Raw genomic sequence first — 25,749 nt, forward strand, 5'->3', positions numbered from 1 at the left:
AAAGAAACAAAGAACAGTGATCCATTTTACAAACGCAAGTACAAATACTTTAATCATTAAGACACAGCATAGTCTTACTATTTAAATAAAAATCAAAATATGTTTTCACGTCTACAATGATTACTTGGACAATTCAGTAAATTCTATGCTTAAAAATAAACAATGTGAGATTAGTGAAAAGGAAAGCATAACTGTTCTACCTTGAAAAAGCTTGTTTTTGGGAAAAAAATAGGGTAAAAGTTAGAAAAACGTTGACATATACATTTTACACTGTTTTCTACATTAAGAATAAGATATTCACCCAAGCAGGGTGGTGCACACTTATAATTCCAGCCACTCCAGGGGCTTACGGCTGGCGTATCTCAAGTTACAGGCTAGCCTGGGCAAATTAAGCCAAGACCCTGTATCAAAATAAAAACAGATGGGGCTGGGGATGCTAGAACACTTGCCTACCATGTATGAGGACCTGGGTTAAATTGCCAGGAAGGAAAGGAGAAAAGGAGGGGAGGGGAGAGAAGGAGAAGGGAGAAGACAAAGAAAATATCTAGACAAACATCCCCAAAAGTCCTTCTCCCACTAGTACTTCTCCCTTAAAACAATTAAAAATAGATTAGACTTTAGGTTAAAGTTAATAATGAATAGGAATAGCCATTACTAGCAGGTTAGGGAAAATAAGTCCCTATTCTGTCCACCAGCTGCCTCTTAATCTGTGTTCCACCTTCACACTGAGCTGAAAATACTCCAAGAATTTCTGGACCCCAAAAACTAAAAATGAAAAACCAAAACCAAACCAAACAAAAAACCTTCTGGCCTTAACCATTATGTCATTTTCTGCAACAGTACAAAGAGCACAGGTCTGGAAACCACAATACTTAAAAAACTCTGACATTAACTTGTCCAAGTTACCTCATTTATAAAATAAAGCTTCCCCATGTATAAAAGAAACAGATTTCAAGATCTAGTAGTTTTATCAAATGGGAGGGAATAATACTATAGAATAATTAAGATGTTTAAATACAACTATAAATAATTTCTCAGAAATATGTAGGCACTCCCCCGTCCCAAACAGGCTCTTTCTGCAAGAACCTTAGAGTAAAATTATCAGCAGAAAAAAGCAAATAAAGCTTAAACTAGGGTTTCCAAAATCATTGTTTTAAATATATTATATAAAAAACTGAAGGTAAGAACAGTGACTTACCAACAGGCACTGGGAAAAGTACTACCACTCTTCTTAAGCAGATTAAAACTGGCTTATGTTTCCTTTGCTTGATATTGGCAACTGAATGGCATTACTGGTTAAACTCAGAGAACTGGAAAATAAAAAATTGAGTTAATATAGAAACAAGTCAATATAAAACAACATATGGTCCTTTTCTCTTTTTCCCTTTAAAAATTATCTTTTGTTAAAAGTATTCTCTACTTAGTCCTTTTTCCTACCTGCATATTCACTGAAACCACAACCATGACCATGATGCACATCACTCCATTCAAAGACAAACAAGTCAGCAATGAATTCTTCCAAATTGTTGTTTCTACAGTAATTTCTCAGTCATAAAAGTATAATGGTAGAGTGTCCAGGCTGTGGAGTCAGACAGCTTGAGTTTGGGCCTGGATCTGCAACCAGGTCAAGTTACTTAACTGTTTTCAGTTTCCTCTTTTATAAAAAGGAATCAAAATACCTATCATAGACAACCTTTCAAGACAGCACCAATTATCTGTGCCACTTACACTTACTTCCTGGTATCTACTAGAGCAAAATTTCTTCCTGACCAAGTGTAGGCTGCACCTCTAATCTAGTTCTATTCAATAAAAACCGCAAAAGTGATAGGATGTCATGTCTGTCTGTGACTGTTACTTAAGATTATAACTTCCATTTTATCAGTTGGCTCTCTCCTTGCCAGCTTCGTTAAGTAAGTGGCCATATGGACAGTTACACTTGGTAAGAAACTCAAGGTGACCTCTGCTCAACAGCCAGCAAGAAGCTAAGAACCTCAGTCTGACAATCCTCAAGGAACTGATCTTGACAAAACTACAAGAGCCTGTAAGCAGATCCTTTCCAGGTTCAACCTCACAAGACAGCAGACCTGGATAGAACCTTTTTTTTTTTTTTTTTTTTTAAATTTTTTTTAATAATTTTTTAATATTTATTTTTTAGTTTTCGGCGGACACAACATCTTTGTTTGTATGTGGTGCTGAGGATCGAACCCGGGCCGCACGCACGCCAGGTGAGCGCGCTACCGCTTGAGCCACATCCCCAGCCCAAAAAATCATGATTTTTTTTTTTTAATTTTTAATTTAGTTGTACACAACACGTTTATTTTGTTTATTTATTTTCACGTGGTGCTGAGGCTCGAACCCAGGGCCTCTTGCATGCTGGGCGAGCACTCTACCGCTGAGCCACAACCCCAGCCCTGGATAGAACCTTGATGACAGTTTTGTGAGAGACCTTGAAGCAGATGATCCAACCACACCATGCCCAGAATCTGTGCAATAACACATTCATGTTGTTTTAAAGAGCCAGAGTATGATAATTTCTTACTTAGATAATTAATATAGTTCACCATCATTAGAGGGCTATTACAAGGATATGAAAGAAAAATTTTCATGAGAGAATGGTGTTTGGCCAACTAAGCCAACTCAATGATGTTTGAATAAGATCTCAGACCTTTTTAAAGCTCACTTACTCACAGCTATAGATACCACCATGGTTGACTGCTGACTGAGCCTACTTCTCTCCATTTTACAATTATCCATCTAACCCCTCTAAACTCAACAAATCTAAATTAGTTTTCTATATACATTTCTTCAATATTGTTACTTCTAAAACTGTACTCCTTATTTTCTCTGTTCCCTGTACTCTGGCTTTTCATTTCTCTCTGTTGATCGAATCTACAATTATCATCACGTCACCCTAACTCTGACATAGAAACATCAGCAAATCTGTCTAGTCAAATCTAATATTTTCCAACAGCTTCTCAACCTGCTCCATATCTCAATCCCTAGTCTACCATCTTCCACATGGCCTTCAAAGAGATCATACTAAATGCTAGGCAAAATCAAGTTTTTCTGCTATTTAAATCTCAAAATTATATTGATTTGTATGGTACCAGGTATCATTTTGTTAATGTTTACTACTGCCTAGTAGACTATATGATTTCTTAAAGGAAATGTTTTCACTTGATCCTCACAATAAAAAAAGTCCTGTAATATAGATAAGCATCATCATTTTATGCTAAGGAAACTAAGAATCAAGGAGTTAGTGACACTGGTTATGACTCTTGTTATTATTCAAATCTGGGCAAACTGCTGTTTCTTGCCTTTAACCATTAGGATAACATCCAAGCCAACAAACAATATGGCTTCTTACTCTCCCCCCCACAATTTCCCACCCTCTTCCTTCCATCAGTTCCCAACTTTTTCAATCCTAAATACCAGACTGCTTAAAACCCCATAATAAAACAGTTGCTAAAAGTCTCAGCCTTTTTGAGGGCACTACTACTTCCTGCTTAGAATTCTCCCTCCCCTATTATCATCCTTTCTTCCCATCCTACCCTCACTCACATTTTCTTTCATATGGAACTAATCACTTCATTAGCTGTGCTAGGTACTCTATACGTGCTTGCATACACATCAAAAAACTATGCATTCCTTGGTACTGGCTCTTATACTTTATAATAAAATAAATGAATAATCCAACACTAGCAAAGACTTATTCTACATCCCTAGTAAGCATGTGTGTGACATCTACTCCAGGATTTCTTCAGTTTGTTCTTTAAGGAAAATCTTTAGATTTCAGAATATCATCATCTCTATGACAACAGTAAGGCTCTACCTCATCCATCACCATCACATGTTGTCTGCCATTACTATTTATGGGTAATGTAGGGACTCTACAAATACAGCCCCCAGGGTTTGGGCTGACATAAACACATAATACAGTTCTACCTAAGAGAGACTAAAATTTATTTTCTATCATAATATAGAGTCGTACCAAATCTTTTAATAAAAGAAAGAATGTAACTAGGAAGCCAAGAAATTAAATTGACAAGTGGTTGGCAGAGCTTTCAAGTACAGAGCTGGGTTCCTGAGTTTAAGATGAACACGGTTCCCCAGTAATTCCTATAGACCATTAAGTGTGTGAAAGAAAAACACTTTAAATTGCTAAAATTCCAGGCACAGTGGCAGATTCCTGTAATCCAAATTACTTGGGAGGCAGAAGGAAGATTCCAAGTCAGCCTAAGCAATTTAGCAAGACCTGTCTCAAAAAAAGAAAAAAAAAAAACAAAAAAACAGGGCTGGGCATTAGCTCAGAGGTTTGCTTGGCATGTGCAAGGTTTGATCCCTGTACAACAACCATAACAAAAATCTTAAAAATTTTCAGGACTTCACACCGCAGTATTATTATGTTTATTCTGGCTCATGTAATTACTTTTTCTTCATTTAATCGTGTTTTGCATTATTACAAATGCTTCATAATCATCAACATTAATAAAGGCTGAAAAAGCATTTCGACTTGTGAATTCACCATAGCTTATTTTCTCACTTGCTCCCTGGTTTTAGTCTGGTTGTATACAAAAATCATTCTAATATTTCAAAAATCATTCCAATATTTCAATTTTGTATGCTACTAAAGTGTATCTCTTTAACAATTTGTACTCCTCACCCAATATACCAGTAAACCAGAAACAAGGCCACTATATCCTTGCTAGTGCTGTATTATTATTATTAGTAGTAGTAGTAATATGTAGTACCAGTGCTAATTCTAGTACTGGTGATTGAGCCCAGGAGTGCTTAATCATTGAGCCACATCCCCAGCCCTTTTTATTTTTGATTTTGAGAAGGGGTCCTGCTAAGTTTCTGAGGCTGGCATTGAATGTATGATCCTTCTGCCTCAGCCTACCAAGTTATGGGATTACAGGCATACAGCCACCATGCCCAGCCCAGCGCTGTATTTTTAAATGCTTGCCAAGAATACTTCACAATTTTATAACTGCATGATCTCTTTGACTAGTAATGAATTTGTTGTTCATTTACAGATCATTATGTGCCAGACACTAGCTAGACATGAAATGTAGCAGTGAACAAGATAACACAGTCCCTAAACTACTATAAACCTCAATCACTAGAATAACTCATCTTATAGGACCAGCTTAAAGATTAGGCAAGATTATGCATGCACAAACACATGTAAGACACATAATGCCTAAGAAAAACTCAACTAATGTACTCAGATTTTATATACACAAGTGCCAGGCATTTGTCCTTCAGCTCATTTCTTACAGATCCTAAGAGATTTTAACAATAGTATCACTGCAACTCCTGACCTACTCTGATACAACATCCCATGTATTTATCCATTGTTTACAGCCTATAAAATCTGGCAGCTTTAATCAGAAGCTCCCATGTAAATCTTCACTTTTACATACTCATTAACTGCTAGCTACTATCAAAGACCTCACAAGAAAAGCACAAGAAAAACAGAAGTACATGGTAAGATCAGGTACCACTTCTCCAAGGGTCTACCTGCACTGTAATTCTGTGAGTCAATGTAAGATTCATGATTTTCACATCCACAAATGCTCTTTATTTATTCCACATATCTAAGTACATAGCATATAAAATTAAATCATTGTTAATACTTGTTATTCATTATATACCAGTCACTACAATGAATAGTTTTATATGCATTACCTCATATACACAAGGCATTATTTCTGTTTCCATTTGCAGATGAGGAAAAAGATTCAGAAGTTATTCAACCCGCCTAAGGGCAGAAACTTAGTAAATAAAAAATCTAGGGGCTTGGGCTGGGGATGTGGCTCAAGCGGTAGCGCGCTCGCCTGGCATGTGTGCGGCCCGGGTTCGATCCTCAGCACCACATACAAAAAACAAAGATGTTGTGTCTGCCGAAAACTAAAAAATAAATATTAAAAAAAAATATCTCTCTCTCTCTCTCACTAAAAAAAAAAAATCTAGGGGCTTGAACTCAGGAGAGTTTGCTATATTCGTTCAATAAAACAACACTTGAGAACCTAGTATGCAGTAGGCATTTTTTAGTTTTGTAAACATTAGTAAAACTTCCTACTTTTGTAAAGTCTAATAGTTAGAAACACAAAATTTTTCCGTGTATACACATATAAACATCTACTCTCAGGAAACGTTATTTAAAGACATTTATTTTTAAGTACAAAAAAAATTAAAGTCCAAAATATGTACCTTCTAGTTTACTGTCTTTTTTTCTTTAGACATAATGATATTGCCGGCATAGCAATAGCGACCACAAATTAGAACCGTGAAGGAAAGACTACATGGAGTATATGGCTGCTTCACAACTATTGCTGTGAGAACGATTAGTCTTATTCATTATTCAAAAGACAAAATTGCAGCTCAAAGAAATTCAGTTATTTCCCCAAAGTCACATAGTAAGAACTATGGGCCAAAATCCATTGGCTAAATCAAGATGAAGAAAACAACATAAATGTACTATATTATAATTCCTTACACGAGATGTATTACATTCTATGCCTTAGCAATTTTCTGTTCCTTTAGAAATCCTTTTTGTCCCCAATTTTATCCCTCAATCATTTTTAAATACCAATTTTTCTAAAGCAAAATTAAAAAACCTTCTAACATTAAGTGGGAGTGGGATGGCATGACACTTGGAAATATGACAAGGTACAGTCTGACTGTAAGTCATCATCAAGAAATGAAATGGACCCGAGTTCTGAAAAAATAAGATTTCCATGGGTCCACAATCAAGAAGTGATTCTTGGCATGAGAGACTAAAATTATTATTAATTGGTCGTCCTGAAAATGTGAAATTCTGGGAGATTCTCTAGAATGTATACACTAAACCATCATTATCAAAAGAAATAACAGAGGGATTGGAATACAGCTCAATGATAGAGTACTTTATCTGGCATGCATAAGACCCTGGGTTTGATGCCCAGTATCACACAAAAAAATTTTTTAAAAAAAAGGAAGAAAAGAAGAAAGAAATATACAAGGACTGGGATGTGGCTCAGAGGTAGAATGATTGTCTACCATGTAATGGACACCCTAGGTTCAATCCCTAGTACTTCAATAATAATGATGATGATGATGATAACAATAATAAGGAACCCTAGAGAATGGGGTTGAGGGTGAAACTGACCAAGGTCTCCCCTTTGCATCCTACTCCCAGTGCTACCTACTGCTCTCCAGGGCATACACTGACACCACCTACACATAAGTGACTCCACTGCTACTGTCAGCAACTGAAAGGTAGCAAAGACTAGAATTTGAGCCCCCAAGTGGAAGACCCAATAGGCCACCTGGCCTCACACCAGGCTTTTCGGAAGAAGAGAAGGGTGATTCCGTATCTGGAAGCCTCTGGGCAAAAAGTAAAACAGTAGTCCATTTTCTGCTACTATAAAGAAATACTTGAGGCTGGGTACTTTATAAAGAAGAGGGCATGACACTGGCATCAGCTTGGCTCTGCTAAAGGCCTCATGGTGGCTGGCACACAATGAGACAGGAGAGATTAAATAGAAGGACAGGAAGCCAGAGCAAGAGGAGGAGTCACATTTATTATATCTCAAGACAATACTAAGAACTATCTTAATCTTTCCCAGGGGTAGCATCCCCAATTGCCTACCGCTAGTCCACAACTTAAAGGTTCCATCTCCTTAAACACACCATACTGAGGACCAAGCCTCCAACAGTTGAGCTTTTGGGAGATACACTCAAAATCATATCCAAACTGCAGAATCCTAGAATCACAGATTGCCAGGTCCATCCTCCTCAGGGAAAAGTCTCCAACTACTGACAACTGAGCAAAAAGCATGGACCATCCCAAACAAATGGGACAGAGCAGGTTTTTTCCCCTCATTATTCAGCCTCAGTTTTGCCTGTTGGCCAGGCAAAAATACTTATCTGGTCCTAAAATACTTATCTGGTCCTTCACAGAGAAAGTATGCAAACTCCTGCTCTAAAACTTGAGCACCAGCAGCCATTCACAAGAGCTTCACAAGTATCAGTTACTACCAGGCATCTCACAGTCAAGAACTGAAGGTCCCGTAAACCCAACACATCTGCAACAATAATGGCAAATGCAAGTGACAGCAACAATAGCAACAGGACCAATTTCCTGGTTTTTGTTTTTTGGTTTTTTTTTTTAAACAGATGGTAGATTCAAGAGTGATCACAGAAATAACTGGTTCTTACTTGTATGGAAAGGGGAAAGGAAAGAGAACAAACAATAAAGGGTAGTTGTTTCTATTGGCCATTCCTATCTCCTCAAAACTGATAATCATTTATGATAACATTGTCATATCTCATTAAGTATTGTAAGTCCCCCCACCCTTTATTTGGTGCTGAGGATTGAACAGGGATGGTTAACACTGAGCTACATACCCAGTCATTTATTTTGTAGTTGGACACAATATCTTTATTTATTTATTTTTATGTAGTGCTGAGGATTGAACCCAGGGCCTCATATGTGCTAGGCGAGGGCTCTACCGCTGAGCCACAACCCCAGCCCCCCAGTCTTTTATTATTTATTATTTTAAAACAGTGTCTTCCTAAGTTGCTTATAGTCTTGTTAATTGCTGAAGCTGGCCTTGAACTTGTGAATCTTCTTGCTTTAACTTCCTGAGATGCTGGGATTACAGGCATGTGCTATCATGCCCAGTTCTAATGAATTAATAAGACTGTCACGAAGCACCAAAAGAGTGGCTTGGGTGGCCTTGTATGGTCATGGAGTTGTGTGCTGCCTGGCAACAAGGGTGTCATTCCATAGACTATGGAGTGAGTGCCATTCTTTAGAACTGGACAGTGCACAGTCCACATGGCACATGTGACAGGCTCAAGAGTAGCATTGTTCCAGTTTTGGTACACCCACACATTGACCCGATTTATTTATATATATATACACTATGATAAAGATTAAAAACTGTAAAATATTTTGGAAATATTAGTATAAGCAAAGAATTTCTCCTTTCATAATATATATTTTCCATTTGTCCACTTGGAGGGGGGACAACCATTGAGCTAAAAATATCCACAGAATTTAGTATAAGTAAGATTTAACCTTACCCTAAACAGAATATATCCTTTGCCTTTGGTAACAGTGAGGTAATCTCTAGGTCCTTGGGATGTCCTGTCTGATAGGATTCCTTGTTTGCCTGGAGGCTTCAAGCTACCCAACAGTACAACAATGTAATTTATAATGGGGCTTTCTGACTACCATAGGAACTGGAGACTGAAGACATTAGTTGGAAGTCCAGATGGGGCTAAGTTCAGGCAAGTATACATTATATAACTAAGCCTGAATAAAAACTCTGGACAAAGACTCAGGTGAAATTTTTGTAATTAGCACAGTGTCACACACTAGGGCAAGGAGGTTACACTATTTGTGACTCCAATAGAAAAGATAACCAGAAGGTCTCAGTTTGGACTCCTTCCAGATTCTGCCCTCTGCATATCTTACTTCACCTGTCTTTAACTTCTACTCTTTTGTTATAATAATTTGGGGGGGGGGAAGGTTATTGGGGATTGAATCACTGGTTACTGGGTGCTTAATCACTGAGTCACATCCCCACCCCTTTTTATGTTTGATTTTGTGACAGGGTCTTGCTAAATTGCTTAGGACCTTGCTAAATTGCTGAGGCTGGCCTTGAACCTGCAATCCTCCTGCCTTAGCCTCCTGAGCTATTGGGATTATAGGTGTGTGCCATCACACCTGGCAAAACTTTTAATTTTAAGTAGTGTTTTCCTAAATTCTGTGAGCTGTTTCATATTAACTGTAATTCTCCGACCTGAGGAATTCTCCAACATGAGGTTGATCATGAGGACCTAGCTGGTCTAAATGAGGGTAGTCTTGTGGAGACTATCAAATCACTGAATACCCATACTGTGGTTTCTAAAAGGAACATTTGGAACAATTACAAATAACTGAATAGCGTCCTAGCTTCCGGTCATAAAAATTCATGTTTTCATAATAGTACTCAAAAAAAATATAATAAAATAAAAAGCCTCAGTGAGCTAGGTTTAGAATCTATTATAAAACCTGGGAAAAAGGTAAGAAACTAAGCACTTATTTTGTCTTCCTTACATGAAATGTACTTCAGGATAACCAAATCATTGAGGAAAAGTACATTTATATTTGAAAAATTCCAGCTAACAGTTTAGATGAAATACAGAAGATGATCATTTGCAATGAAATAATGGATCTAGGCATTAGTAGATGTTAAAAGATTTAGGAGAAATATACCAGATACATTTATAACAAATAAATTAGGCTAACATGTGCACAAACTGATCACTTGTGTCTCCACTCTAAGTAAGGCACTCTGACAATTATCTCCTTAAGTGATTCAACTGGACATAGTCCATTTGCTCCCCTCCACCCCAATTATTCAAACCTCTAAATTTATCCAAAATTTCCAGTTTACAGAAAATTTACAGCACAGAGAAAAACTTATCAATATTATAAGAAAAAAATTAGTGCCAGATGTGGTGGCAGACGCCTATAATTCCAGCAACTCCAGAGGCTGAGGCAAAAGAATCACCAAATTCAAGGCCACCTCAGCTACTTAGCTAGGCTCTAAGCAACTTAGTAAGACCTTATCCCAAAACAGGCTGGAGATGTGGCACAGTATATAAGCACTCCTGGGTTTACTCCTTAGTACAAAAAAAAAAAAAAAAAAAAAAGGCAAAATAGGGAATTATGAGCAATGGACAGAATAATAACCTGGTTTATTAAACAAATACATGTCTTCAAAACTACTACAAAAGACACCGAAATAAATGTGATAATCCTAATATGAACTAAATTTTAAGTTATAACAAATTATTATTTTTGTTTCGATCTAATATGTAAAATGATGCCTGATACTTGTTTTAAATTAGCCCAAGAAAAACAACTAAAAAAGGAAGACTGGAGGGAAGAATAAAATAAATCGGGTGGTAGATAATATAATCAACAGGATCCATGCAATGGTGCAAACTTGCAATCCCAGTGCCTCACCTGTAATCCCAGTGGTTCATGAGGCTGAAGCAGGAGGACTGCAAGTTTGAGGCCATCCTCAAGTTTGAGATACTGAGACCCTATCTCAAAACAAGAAATTAAAAGTGCCTGGGATGTAGTTCAGTGGTAGAGAGCCCCCTGGGCTCAATCCCTGAAATGGAGAGGGGGCAGGACCTACAAAATGTTGAACTATACTCCATGGCAAGTGAAGATGGGTTTATTGGTTTGTTTTAATATTCCCTCTACTTTATGTCTATAAATTTCCATAAAAGAAAAATATAAAAATCATCATATTATTTTAATAATATTCAACATACTTCTTTTAGGTGAGAATGTGCTATAAATAATAAAGACTTTTCTTTTTTTTTTTTTTTTTTTTTTTTTTTGTTTTNTCCTGCCTCAAAAAATAAAAAGGGCTGGAGATGTAGCTCAATGGGAAAGTGCCTGCCTGGAATGGGCAAGGCACTGTTTTCAATCCCCATTACCACTACTAACAATAAAACATTATAGAACCAAAATAATAAAAGAAAGGGAGGTGGTTGGAAGTACAGTTAAAAGAAGACTGAATCTAGCATGCTACATACCTGTTATCCTAGCTACTTGGAAGGTTGAGACAGGAGAATCTTGCTTAAGGCCAGCTTTGGCAACTTAGCAAGAACTTGTCTTAAATAAAAAATAAAAAGGGTTGGAGATGTAGTAGATGTAGATGAAGAGCACCCCTGAGTTAAACCTCCACTAAAGTAAAACAAATGAATGAAGGAATGAATTAACAAATAAGACTGCCATGAGGTAACTACTAAAACAAAATCATAGGTTCTGACTCATTTTTCTCTTGCCCATTTCTGGTTTCTATAGGAAGAAATAACTATAAAAATATAAAAACAAAACATAAAGAACAATTCCAGAGGTTCCCCACACTTAGGGGACAAAGTCATATCAAGGTTTGATCAATAAACTGACTTTTCAGATTGCTTGACAATGCCAAAGAAGCTATTTCACAAAAGGGAGTCCATTTTATAAAAGACTGTTATAGAAAAATGCATCTACTGATACCTACCCTACTAGCACTGTATCTATAGAAGAACAAAAACATAAATAATGTATAGCCCCCTTCCATTATTCATACTGGACACAAATCGAATTTCCCCCCAAACCTATAGATTATCCTTTCTCATGTTAATGGATAGAATACTCTAAAAGTAGTCTTTCATGTCTGTAAGACCAGGTTATAAAATTCTTTGCCAAAATATCTCAAAAACAATCATTAACATGCACTAAGCATATCATATCATTTCTCACCATGCTATTTGCCCCCAAATCATGAATGAGAAAATGCAAAAAATGATAATACTGCATGATGTACATGACCACCCTGTTTTCATTGCAAGGCATAAATACTAAATATACTTTACTAAATAAAGATGAATAAATGAACATCAATATTTGAAGATATAATATAGTAAGGCACAGTGGTACACACTTGTCATCCCTCAGGAAGCTGAGGCAGAAGAATCACAAATTTGAGACCAACCTCAGCAACTTATCAAGACCCTCATCAAATCAGTGAGACCCTAACTGAAAATAAATAGACAAGTAAATAGGCTAGGGATGGAGATCAGTTGGTATAGTATCTTCAATCTCCAGTATCAAAAAAAAAAAAAAAGGAAAGAAAAAAGAAAAGTAAGAAAACTACTGAAAACATATATTTTAAAAAATCACAGCTTTCTAAAAGTAAGCATATACAGAAATATATAGATCACAACTTCCATTGTATTCCAATACCTAACCAATATAAAGGATATTCAAGATTCTCATTTTCAGACTAACCATTCAGCCTTATGGTTCAATAAAAACTCTAAAATTAATGAAAAAATGAAATATTTACCTAAGTTTCCCTGGACCAATCCTTGCATTAAGAGGATAGCTGACTGAGATGACACCCAATGGGCCTACATACTTTAGATTCTATAAGGTAAACTGTATATATAAGGCACTCCAGCCACATATTTACAGAAACACACAAAACTCATTCTCTGTCTTGAAGATCTGTATTTTATTTTTTAACAGTACTAAGGATTGAACCCACTAGATTATACATACTTAGTTCCCTGTACAATCTTATTTGGCCCACCTTCTGCTCCCATAGACACCACTTTTCCATCACCTGAATGTCTTCATAAAGCTGCCTAACTGCAATGCAAGTACTCTCTTTACCTTAGCTCTCAGACTCCTACAGTCTTCTTTACAAAAACTATTTCTGGGCTGGGATGTAGTTCAGTGGTAGAGAGCTTTGTTATCATGTGCAAGGCCCTGGGTTCAACCCCCAACACCAAAAAACATAAAACAAGACAAAACAAAAACTATCTCAACCTGTTATTTCACTCCAGAACACTAATTTTTAGGTGGTCACACCATAGCTTAGAAGCAAGGTTTTATGAGTTGTTTTTTCATATTTCACAGATTAGATACAATAAAGGAATGGGAATGGAAATATAAATTTTGTGTATGTAAAATAAAAACCTACAGGTTTTACTGAATACATTTATTCATGCTGATTTAAATTCTCCTACTAAAAGAAATTTTGGGTTGGGGATGTGGCCCAATGGCAGAGTGCTTGCTGAACATGAGCAAGACCTTGGATTCCATCCTTATAACCAAACACACACACACAAAAAAATCATAAGACCTTCATAAAGGCCAATTCTGTATAATCTTAAGTCACAGCTATAAAATTTATTGATCTTCACCTTCCTCAGCTAGTCCATAACTTGCTTGGCTTTATTATTTGGAGAAAGGGGATGACAACCTTCCTCATTAGTACACACTGATTTAAATTTCTATTCCTTAATCTATAAACAGGAATGCTATAAAACCTACCTCATATAAGTAATGTAGAAAACAAGTACTTCATGTAATAGAGATTATTTAGCACAAACCAAACTTTTCAGTAAATAATCCAAAAATGTTATTTAGGGACAGGAAGTTAACTGTCACATAATACCAAGTGCTCAAAAGCATCTGTTGAATGAAGAGACAACTGCACTCTTGGATAGTATTAGCAAACTCTACATAAAGAAAAAAGCTGAGTTAAAAAAAAAAAAAAAAAGGTAAGTGGGGTACAACACTTATTTGCCTACCATATGGGAGGCCAATGGGTTCAATGCCAAGCACTGCAAAAAAATAACTGAGAAAGATCCATTTAATTAGCTGATCTCTGGCAGTTTATTTATTAGACAATGTGGTCCCAGGATCTTACATTTAAAAAAAAAAAAAAGTAACCTACTTGGCTTAATATCATTATGTGAATAAATACTGCTTGGTTCCACCACTAACAATCCTGAATTTTATGTACCCTCTATTATACTTTATTACCATGAAGTTATCAAGTCATTGCTTAGTACTACATACCTGGGAGTTCTGACAATTACCTGAGCTGCTTCTACTTGCAGACCCCATTTGAAATCCATCCTAGAGGACAACACCAACAAAACAAACTTGGGTCCTATTTGGATACCCTTCACTTCTCCCCAAACTAAAGTGCTTCAGAACATCTATTCAAACACTCTTTAGACTGACATTCCACCATTACCTTTCTATGGCTCATTACATGGAGCACCACACCATTTAAAATGATCTCTTGACATGAGATGAATAAACCTCGATTTTCCATGCCTTTACTCATGTCATTCCACATCTTTCACACAGTCTCCTGGCTGTGAATGGTCTGTTCCTTAGGCACTTAAAGCCCAGCTTCAAATTCTAACATAAATGATGGCCCTGCAACACCTTTTGTGCTACTTGCCTAATACCTTACAATGTCCAAGCTGATTGTAAATGGTTGCAGGAAACACGGTCATACCTTACACCTTTCTTTAAACATTACAGTATATAATATAATACCTAGAAATGGTGGAAAATAAATAAATGTTTGAGGCAAACACCATGGATAAGAACTACAACAAGAACCCAAACAGAAATTAGAAAGCCAGTGGATCAAAGAGAATCCACAGTAGTTATTAAAAGATGATCCAACAAAGCTGAACTCCCTCCTTTTTAGAGGGAATTTAACTGTTAATGGCTCAGCAAAAAGGGATATATATAACCAAGCACATATCTGGTTACCCTAAAATAAAAGACACTCAGGCAGAAGGGTTTGAGTCCTGGTTTCAGAGCTTTACTCCCATGACCCTGACGGCAAATAACTTGATTTCTCCATATCTGTTTCTTCATCCAAAAAAGGCATGAGGTGAACTAGACGATTCCTCCAATGTTCCAAAAATGCCATACAATAAGATTATATTCTAAACCAGTACTAATGTATGGTCATTGAAAAAAAAATACTAAATTAAAAAACAAATGTCTTCCAGTCAGAGATAAAAAGTACATCCTATCTACCTTCCAAAACTTCATTGCAGGAAATGAACAGCATAACATAGTGTAATATGAAATATTATGAAGGACAGTATACCAAAGTTTTATTAAGAAGGAATGGCCAGGCCCGGTGGTGCACACCTGTCATCCCAGCAGCTTGGGAGGGTGAGTCAGGAGGACTGCAAGTTCAAAGCCAGCCTCAGAAAAAAAGTGAGGTGCTAAGCAACTCAGTAAGACTCTCTCTCTAAATAAAATAGAAAATAGGGCTGGAGATGTAGCTCAGTGGTCAAGTGCCCCTGAGTTCAATCCCTGGTACCTACTCACCCCCCAAAAAGAAGGAATGGACAAACATTTAAATAAAGAAGGTAACATTAAAAAAAGGGGGGGATTTGTGAAATCAAGATCCAATTAGAAAAACAATTTTCCCTCACTAATCATCACACATCACTAAAACTTAAGAGGATAAGTTTAAACCACTGGCTTCTTGACCGCCCCCCCCCCCCCAAACTGGCTTCTTTTTAAGAAAACACTCATTAAAAAGTTAATCCTCTTATAAACTTGTAACTTTGGGATTGTTCATTATGCACATTTTCATTAAGTAAAATCCATTAAATTCCATAAGTGGGTTAAATCTACATGATCTAGAAGTAATTTACTGTACATAATTATCAGGTATTAGCATAAAATCAACTTCAGATGAAGGAATAAAAAATTAAAACTCAAAATATACAAGACTAGTAGTTAAGTATTATATATTCAGGCATCCGATATTCCACAGGGTCTAGTCTCAGGATTCTCCAGATACCAAAATCTGCAGAAAGTCTCTTACAAAAAAAAAAAAGGGGGGGGGGTAAGTATCATATCTCTAGAGTATGATACTTACCACAGTGTAAATAGCTGTTACACTGAATTGTTGATGGCTAGAAAAGTTTGTACGTTTAGTACAAACAATATTTTTTAAGTATTTTCAATACAAGGTTAGTTAAGTCTGTCGATTTCGAACCCATGGGTATGGAGGGTCAGCTGAATTACTTTTCACCAACACTTTCCAAAATCTGAAATCATGCCGATTTTATATAAAAATTCTTTCTAATTTTTATAAAATTAAATCACATAATACTTGGCCTTCTGCCCACTGTCCTTAGTGTCTGTTCATTTAGGAACAATTATATTAAGTGTCTACTATATAAACTGTACTAAGACATCACAAGAGAGAACTGTCAAAATACATCTATTATATTCTTAAACTCACAACAATTAACTTTGTGAGATTGTGATAGATAACATACCAAACAGAACAGATCCAGTTAAATGTTTAGATACACACACAGAAATACACAATAAAGGTAAAATTTTCAAAAGGGTAAAAGAGTGAATTTTTCAAGCAATAGTATTATGACCAGTGGCTACTCATAACATGGGGAAAAATATACTATCTAAATGTACATGCTCACTTAAAAATGAGAATAAAGTTACACAGTATACCATTTTTTATCCTTTGTAATATCAATATTGATTAAAATGCTACTAAGTGTTGACAAGATAACAGTGAGAGCACACGTGCACATCTCTGACAAGAATATAAATCTGTGTAACTTCTGAGGAAATCTAATCAGCAATGTGTATCAAAAATGTACAAACTGGAAATTCTGTGTAAATACACTGGAAGTAAATAAGACAAATGTACAAAGGTATATAAACCAATCGGTTTTCCTTACACCATTATTATCAACAATAAAAAATTAGGAAACGGACTACCATTAAAGTGTGGTTTACATAAATTATGACTCATATCACATGATTTCAGATTGTGAATTTTATTTTTATTTTATAACTAATGCAAAGGAGTGTGTGTGTGTGTTTGTATACAAGCATCAAAAAAGTCTGCAACTAGCCTGGTGCAGTGGTACATGCCTGTAGTCCCATAGGAAGCTGAGATGGAAAGATCACAGTTCAAAGCCAGATTCGGCCTCAGTGAGGCACTAAACAAGTCAGTGAGCCCCTGTCTCTAAATAAAATACGAAATAGGGCTGGGAATGTGGATCGTGGTTGAGTGTCCCTGAGTTCAATCCCCGGTACCAACCTCCCACACCAAAAAGTCTGCAACTATTTGGCCAGGAGTGGTAGCACACACCAGTAATCCCAACTCGGGAGGCTGAGGCAGAAGGATTGTGAGTTCAAAGTCTCAGCAATTTAGGGAGGCCCTAAGCAACTCACTGAGACTCTGTCTCTAAATAAAATGCAGAAAAGGGTTGGGGGTGTGGCTCAATGATTGGGTGTCCCTTGGTTCATTCCCCAGTACCAAAAAAAAAACAGAGGCAGGGTGCTGGGGATGTGGCTCAGTGTTTAAGTGCCCTGCACCCTGGGTTCAATTCCTGGACACACACATCAAAAACAAAAACAACAACAACAACAAAAAAAAACTGGAACTATTTACCACAAATCTTTTCAACACTGGCTATATCTCTAGGCCTTTCACTTTCTCTGATTTCTTTCTTTTTATGAAAAAAAAAATCACATTTATAATCAATAGAATAAAACTTATTTCTGTTTTTAGAAAGAAAAAGAATACTCTATGCATTACACAGTAACCTTCACTTTTTGTCCTAGAACAAAGAGTGCAAGACAAAGTTCCCAGTTTTCCTCATTTCAGCATTCAATGTGAGATCCCAGTGGAATTCTGCCCCACACCATTCTAAATTCCTGATCATTCCACCAATTATATAAAAAGAGAGAGACCAGAATTGTGAAAAGAATTGAGATGTGGAATCACAAGACCTACATTGAAGTAGTACTCCTACTAATTATGTACCTTTGATTGAATCCATCTTACAAGTTTTTATTTAATTACAAAAAGAAAGAAATGACTTATCTTAGAGGGCATGGTGCACAAACCTATAATTCCAGGGACTGGAAAGGCTGAGGCAGGATGATCAGGTTCAAGGCCAGAAACTTAGTGAGGCCCTAAGCAACTTGGCAAGACTATTTCCAAAGGGGCTGGAGATGTGGCTCAATGATTAAATGGCCATGGGTTCAATCCCTGAGGACATGCTTCCCTCCCCCGCAAAAAAAAAAAAAAAAAAAAAAATTACTTATCTTAGGATGATTTTTGAGGCTTTAAGGAATAATGTTCACATATATGAGTTGTGCAAACTATAACGTACAATACAAGCATCAGCTAATGTCATTAATGAATCCAGAATTCTTGTCACGAGGTCAGGACTAGCACTACCTGATGTGAAATATTTCCAATTATAAATCCTATAATTAACTCTAACAATGTATCTAAACTTATGCCACACCTTGATGCTGAACTGAACACAGCATGCGAAGTAGAAGCTATACTCCCAACCCAACATGCCTAGATTTCAATTCAGTGCTTTTTGTTTAAAATTATTCCCAAACTTCATTGTACACAAAACTATCATTCTGCTACCCTCAACTTTTTCTGTCTAAATCCTATGTATTTTTTCCTTTATAACTAAACCCTTGTTTTCCCATGTCATACCCTTAACTAAAGTAGTAAGCCTGCAAATTCTCTCTGCCTTTTAAATCCCTATCCTCAGGGCTGGGGATGTAGCTCAGTAGTAAGAGCATCCCTGGATTCAATTTTCAGCACTGAAGGAGAAAAATGATAATGTTGAAAGTAAAACTGAAATCAAGCCAGGGACAAACCAGTGATCCCAATGTCTTGGGAGGTGTCTCTGGAAGCTCAGGCATTTTGATTGCAAGTTCAAGGCCAACCTGGGCAACTTAGAAGATCTTGAACATAGCTCAGTGGTAGAGCACCACTGGGGGTTCAATCCACAGTAGTACAATCAATCATATAAATCTATTATAGTCAGGCTGCTTCCCTCCTCAGCTGTCTTCCCTAGAGAGCCTTCCAACTGCCTACAGAAAGGTACAAATGGCCCAACATGCTGTGGTTTATTTGCAGCTACCTTTCCTGTGACCTCTGGCTCAGTACCCAGATGATTTCATTTAATTTCATTATCTGCCAACCCCTTTAAGTATGTGAAAATATCAACTCTGATATAGGCTTAAGTAACTTTCAAATGGTAGTAGTCTTTGGAATAAGATTTATCTGTATTTAAATCCATCCATCCAGTGTCTGCATATCAATATGATCTATAAACTAAAAGCATACCTTTTATATTTTATATATATATTTTTTTTAATTTTTAATATTTATTTTTCAGTTTTCGGCGGACACAACATCTTTGTATGTGGTGCTGAGGATCGAACCCAGGCCGCACGCATGCCAGGCAAGCGCGCTACCGCTTGAGCCACATCCCCAGCCCAAAGCATACCTTTTATAGAGTAGGTGAGATAGGAATAATGTACTTCAGACTCAGTGCCAGGAAAATACTAAAAATTTCAAAAATAATGGCAATTATGGGTCTAGTTAAACTTCAGCATTCAATAGCTTCATAATTACCCATCTCTCTACAAGTAGTCTGTACATGAAACCTATTTTCACTCTACATATTCCTGCCAGGTAAAATTCCCATATCTGTTTTTCTAAAATTTAAAGTCCTATTGCAATTTCTGGTAAGTGTTACCTGGCCACAAGTGACCCAAGGTGTTATTTTTCCCTCTTCTCAATTTATAGAGCTCCTAACTAAGTATACATAATGTAGTATGAATTATGTAGGTTTAAAAAAAAATCACATCATGAAAGGACAATTTGTTCTTCTTAAATCCTTCCCCTTGGCTCTAAGTAAGAGGAAAAAGGGAAGGGATATTTAAAAAATTATGGACTCTACTACATTTATTTCCAGATGTGTCAGAGTAACAACTGAACTTATATGCCCATACATAAAAGAAGCAGAAGGCATCTCATAAAACACTGTCCATCCAATTTAACAACTGGAGATTAATATTGTGAGATTACAACCACGATGACTAGCCAATCATTCCAGCCCACTGCAAGTTTTAATGTAGTCAAAACTTAGAATTAGCACCTTTATATGAAGAGATGAAAAGGAGAAAATTGTGAAGATGAATTCTGACCTTCAATACTAAACATTCATTCATTATTCACCAAATAATTTGGGAGTTTCTAAGTATGCCAGATATTGTACCAGGGGCTAGGACTACAAATACTTTAAAGCTGCTTTCAAGCTGAATAGAACACATGAGATGTGGATGTTATCAGATAAGGCAAACTAAATGCTTTATAAAGAAAAGATAAATCAGAATAATTTTGCCAGTGTCCTAACTGCGAACTGCAATTCTTAGCAATTCGATGTAACTGAAGGTTTACCAGTTACAGAAGCAATGAAAATAATGCTTCTACAAATGGAGTGACTAGGTTGCCCAAGGACTGAAAACTGGGCACTAGCCTCTCCAAAAAAGATGTATTCCCTTTTCTCTGCCAAGAGGAAAAGAGGAGAAAAAAGGCAAGAAGAATAAATCATACAACTTCCTCACATTCTCCAAAAGAAAACTATCTTCATAAAGGTCTAGGGTCTCCCAAATGTATGTCTGCAACTAGCCAGGCTGCCTCATGTAAGGACAGCACCAAATTAGAAGGCAGCATTTGAAAGTTAGTGCCCAAAGACAGCAAACAGGAAAGCAAAAATTGCAGACCAAAAATGTATTTAACAACAAAAATGAAAAAGTTTAGAGTTTATACCCCAGACTTATTCCCTAAATATATAGGAGACATAGAGATACATATTTATTTGGTTTTATAAAAATGAGATGGTGCTATACATGAATCTATGTACCTTGCTTGAATCATATAAATCTACCTGCATCAGTACAAACACATCATCCATTTGTGTCCTATCATTCATTAAAAAAAAAAAAGATAAAGTGCATGACTTGAGTGAAAATAATCTGGTTGCATGTTTTTTAATATATATTTTAAAAGTAAAAGTTTTTTAAATTACCTATGACAAATATTAAAATTAGCTTGTATTAAACCGAGACTACCTGTAAACAGCAATATCAAAAAAGCATGTGCTACTGGGTGCAGTGGTGCACACCTGTAATCTCAGCAACTCAGGAGGCTGAGGCAGGAGGATTCCAAGTTCAAGACCAGCCTCAGCAACTTAGTGAGACCCTTAGAAACCTAGTGATATCCTGTTTTGAAACAAATAAAAAGGGCTGGAGATGTGGCTCAGGGGTTGAGTGCCCCTGGGTTAAATCCCCAGCATCACCCCCACTCTGCAAAAAAGAAGCATATGCAAATCTGTCATCTTCAGTAAAATAGTTACCAAAGGCCATGGAGATAAGTAGTATGGTACTGAATTAAAATTTCAACAGATGTGCTGGACAGTTACTGACCAACTGTTAGATGTAGATTATGAAGAGAAAGACTACCTGGATAATTGAGTCAGTAACAAAACAAATAGATCAATTATTTCCATATCAGCATAATTATAAACCAACAAAGCATAAAAATTTGAAAAGCAAAATCATGGATGAAGGAAAAAATTGTTATTCCACAATCCTTAGGGCACTCACTGAATAGCTGTGAAAGCAAAAACTAACCAATAAAAGAAAGGATGCCATTAACACTCAAGTACTGCATGTACTTGCAAAAACTAATTTATCAGAACCTTAATTTTACAGAGAGATGGAAAGAAAGGCCATGGTCTCAGGGCCATGGACAATGGAGGTTCAATTTATAGGCAAATCAGGTTTCCTAAGTCCAATATGAAGAATCAGAAAAATGTAATAACCTTTACATTCTTTTATTTGACAGTGAGTACACACTCTTCAACCTAGAACTCCACAATCTGCTAGTCTTCTATCCATCCTACCACCTCAAAGCAATCTACATTTGTCATTTTACACAAATTTCCAATGATTCACTATTTCCTATAAATATACATACACAACTAGTCCCTCTAGTCCACTGGCACATTACTGGAGCTGTGTGTTGCAGGAATTTTCGGGAAGGAATGAATTTGATTCCAACTGCTTTCCAAATCTTGCTGGGTTTCCTGGAACCCACCTCTGGGCCTTTATACATGCAGCCTGTAGAGTATATTACAGTTTCCTTACTGTGACTTAATTATTTGTACAATCCCATTTTTCTACTCTTCCCCCTCACTCATGCCAGTCCATCTTCAGAAACCTCTTCATCTTTCCTTATACATGCCTTGAATCTCCCGAGCCTTCACACTTACAATTCCTTGTGTCAAAAATATTCCTTTTCCCAGATGGACAAGCATCTAACCCCCCCTTAATTCTCTTGGGTCTTTAGTCAAAAGCCAGTCACTCAGGCCTTCACTGGCCATAGTATCTAAAGTTTCAAATCCATTCCTCAATCCTCCCATCCCTGCCTTTTCTCCTTAGCAATTATTGTACTGTCCATTTTATTTTTAATGAAGACAGGGATTTGGGTTTGTTCACTGCTGCATCCCCATCTTCTGGAGCAGTACCTAGTAGGTACACAATAAGTGTAAGTCACAACTCTGAAATAGCTAGGAATTTTTAAATAGAGACAAAGAGACTTATCCATGTTACCTTATGCTTTTTCCTCCCCCAAATCTCCTCCTAAACCCTACAGAAGCTCAAATTCCTTGATGTTCCAATAATGCCCATAGTTGTTTTTATACATGACTCCAATTTTACTTTTCAAAGGAACAACTTCTTAAAAACTTTTCTTCTTGTTTCAGTGCTGCAGTTTCATAGCCCATAAAAAATTCTAACATTCCAGAGTTAATAATTGAGTCTCTTCACTGTGGTAAGTAAATAACAAAAAGGATCATGAGTGTTTGTGAAGATCATGAATACTGGTAGAAAGGAATTGCTAGATTTTCATTTATGCTTCCTCAGCCAGTATTTCTGACAAAACAGTGTAATTGGGGCAAGAGAATATTATTACCTGAATGAAAAAATTTTACTAGCCTTTCTTCTAGAAACTAAAATAATCCCAGCAACTCAGACAGCTGACAGGAGGATCACAAGTTTGAGACCAGCCTCTGTAATTCAGCAAGGCTCTTGGTGTATCCCTACCCCCCCACCTCTCACCATATATATATTAGTATTAAAAGGGTGGGGACACTGTGGATGTAGTAAATAAAGAGCCTCTGGGTTCAACCCCGAATACCAAAAAAATAATCAAGTGATATACGTGTACAAGGTAAAGCATACAGTCCTCAAATACATGCTAAATGTAAATAAAATTTTAAAGAGAATTCCTAAATTAGAAGCCAAATAAAAAATCTTTCAAACTTACATATAATTTAAGTTTAACACTATGGCATTCAAAAGAGGTCTTGGGGCTGGGATGTGGCTCAGTGGTAAAGTGCGTGCCTAGCATGTGAGAGGCCCTGGGTTGGATCCCCTGCTCAAAAAAAAAAAAAAAGCAAAACAAAACATAACTCTGCCTTTTTGGCCTTCATGAATTTAATTTGTAAAGTCAATCTGCTATGCATTCTGACCTGCTGTTTGTCAGCAAGGCCCAGAAAAACTTTTAAAGCCAAGAGTACTGTTCACTGTCTTCACTGACATCGTGATCAGGCCCAAAAATACTATTCAATTTGATTAACATTAAAGATTTAAAACAAGACTAAATGATTTTAAAACACAGCCTGAAGCCAGGTGCAGTGCCTCAAGCCTAAGACCATCTTCAGCAACTTAATGAGACCTTGTTTCAAAATAAAAAGAAAAAGGGCTTGGGATGTAGCTCAGTGGTAAAGCACACGTGGATTTAATCCCCAGTACCTAAATAAATAAACAAAGACACAGCCTGAAAAAAAAAATCAAATAAAACATGGCCTAAGCCCATATCAAATATCCATCAGAGATTTATCAACAAACATACCTAAAGCATCCATTAAATAAAACTATCTAGTGTTTTGTAGACAATCATAAACGTTAAAAAAAGACAGGCATATTACTGAGAAAATATGTTTATTCAAGCCACGTTGTTAACAACACTAAATACAAAAGAGTATTTCACACTCGTAGTTATGGTCCTCTTACAGATCCAATAACCCAAATAATAAAATCAGCCAACTTCCTTCAGAATTCCCTTTCACTTCTCATCTGACCACAAGTGCAAGGACTATCTTTTTATCACTTACAATAAGTGATAACATTCTTGATTGAACACTCAAGCCTTAAAGTCTTTTTAAAACTGCTAACTTTCCAAGCCTTCACATAAATGACACAAACCCATCAATACAAAAACTTCTAAACTACACTTAAAAAAAAGGTTAGTAAAACGGGTGCTTTTTAATGTTCATAGCAGACGAGAACATTACCATGTCCCGTAGTGACTTTTTCAATGGTAAGCACATTAGTGTTCCTTGGCATCCAGGCCTACCTATACCACCACTTCATGATATGACCACACTTAGGAGTCACATCGGAGAAGCCTAGATTACGAAACCATAAACAGAAAACACAGCACATCCACGGGCCGGCGGAAGAAACTATTGCCACTCCACTCAGAAGCTGCCTCTTCTCTTGTTAGTAAATGTATTTTTGTTTCTACCAAAGTTGTGAAATCCGCACAACACACCCCATCCCAAATCTATCAGTGAGGCGGGCGGAGGCTGAGTCATTCCTAGGAGTAACTTTACACCGATCCTCGCACTCCGGGGGGTCGGACAAAAACCTCATCTCTAGGTTCCTCCCATTCTGCGCCTCGACCCAATCCCACTCTCCGGTTTCTTTAGCCCAACACACCTCTAGAGCTGAGCACTGGCTATGGTGACCAGGGTGAGGCTGCATCCCGGTGGGTTCGGGCTTCTCTTGCCCTCGGCCACTCCCGTAATTTCACCAGGTGTTGAACAGCAGCGCTCTCAAGAAGTGGCCCTGGGGACCTTCGGTGAGGAAGCCACAGGCAGCCCCATACACCCCGCGGCCCCGTGGAGCATCGACTCGAACCGCTTTTGTCTCCGAGAGCTGACGCGGGGAAGGCGGCCTCTGTGCAACACCTGCGGGGGCCGGAATCCCGGCACCATGGCGAACACACCTGCGCGGCCGGGACCCAGCGCCCCCGACCCACACTGCCAAGGACCGCCGAGCGGCAGTGGTGTCCAGATGGGGGAAGGGGATGCGGGCGGCGGCGACACTTACCCGGCAGCGCCTTCTCCTCCGCCGGCGACAGCAGAGCCGGCGGCCCCCGGCACCATCTTCCGCCACCGCCTCGTCCTCAGCGGCGGCTACCAACCGCCCATTCGGCACTGCCAACCGACACAACCGCGGGTGTCCCGGGCGCCCGCCCGCCCGCCGCGGCCCCGAACTACTGGTAGAAGGGAGGGGTCAGGGCGTAAAAGGACGCAGTCAGGCCCCTCGGCTCTGGTTAGAGGACCGGGAATCAGCGGGACCGCGGCCAGTCAGAGCCGAGGGGCCCGGGCAACCCGAGGACCCCGAAACAGTGCCGAGGGCTTGGCAGGGCC

At 37.7% G+C, this 25,749-nt stretch overlaps 1 protein-coding gene across 5 annotated transcripts in view; it reads right to left on the reverse strand.

The window, feature by feature from the left end:
• Window positions 1–25,749, reverse strand: part of Rb1cc1 (RB1 inducible coiled-coil 1) — a 71,578-nt gene extending 45,829 nt beyond the window's left edge. For 2 of the 5 annotated variants that reach the window (XR_007340538.1, XM_015485784.2), the window contains exons 1-2: window positions 25,427–25,556; window positions 1,199–1,310 (exon numbers count right to left, since the gene is read on the reverse strand). The gene's annotated coding sequence lies outside the window, so the exon portion shown is untranslated. Of the gene's footprint in view, window positions 1–1,198; window positions 1,311–25,033; window positions 25,157–25,426 lie in introns of those variants that run through there. The other 3 variants (XM_015485783.2, XM_015485782.2, XM_048782893.1) reach the window with 2 other exon arrangements.

Source organism: Marmota marmota, unplaced genomic scaffold (genome assembly GCF_001458135.2).
Source record: "Marmota marmota marmota unplaced genomic scaffold, marMar, whole genome shotgun sequence".
Taxonomy (NCBI): domain Eukaryota; kingdom Metazoa; phylum Chordata; class Mammalia; order Rodentia; family Sciuridae; genus Marmota; species Marmota marmota.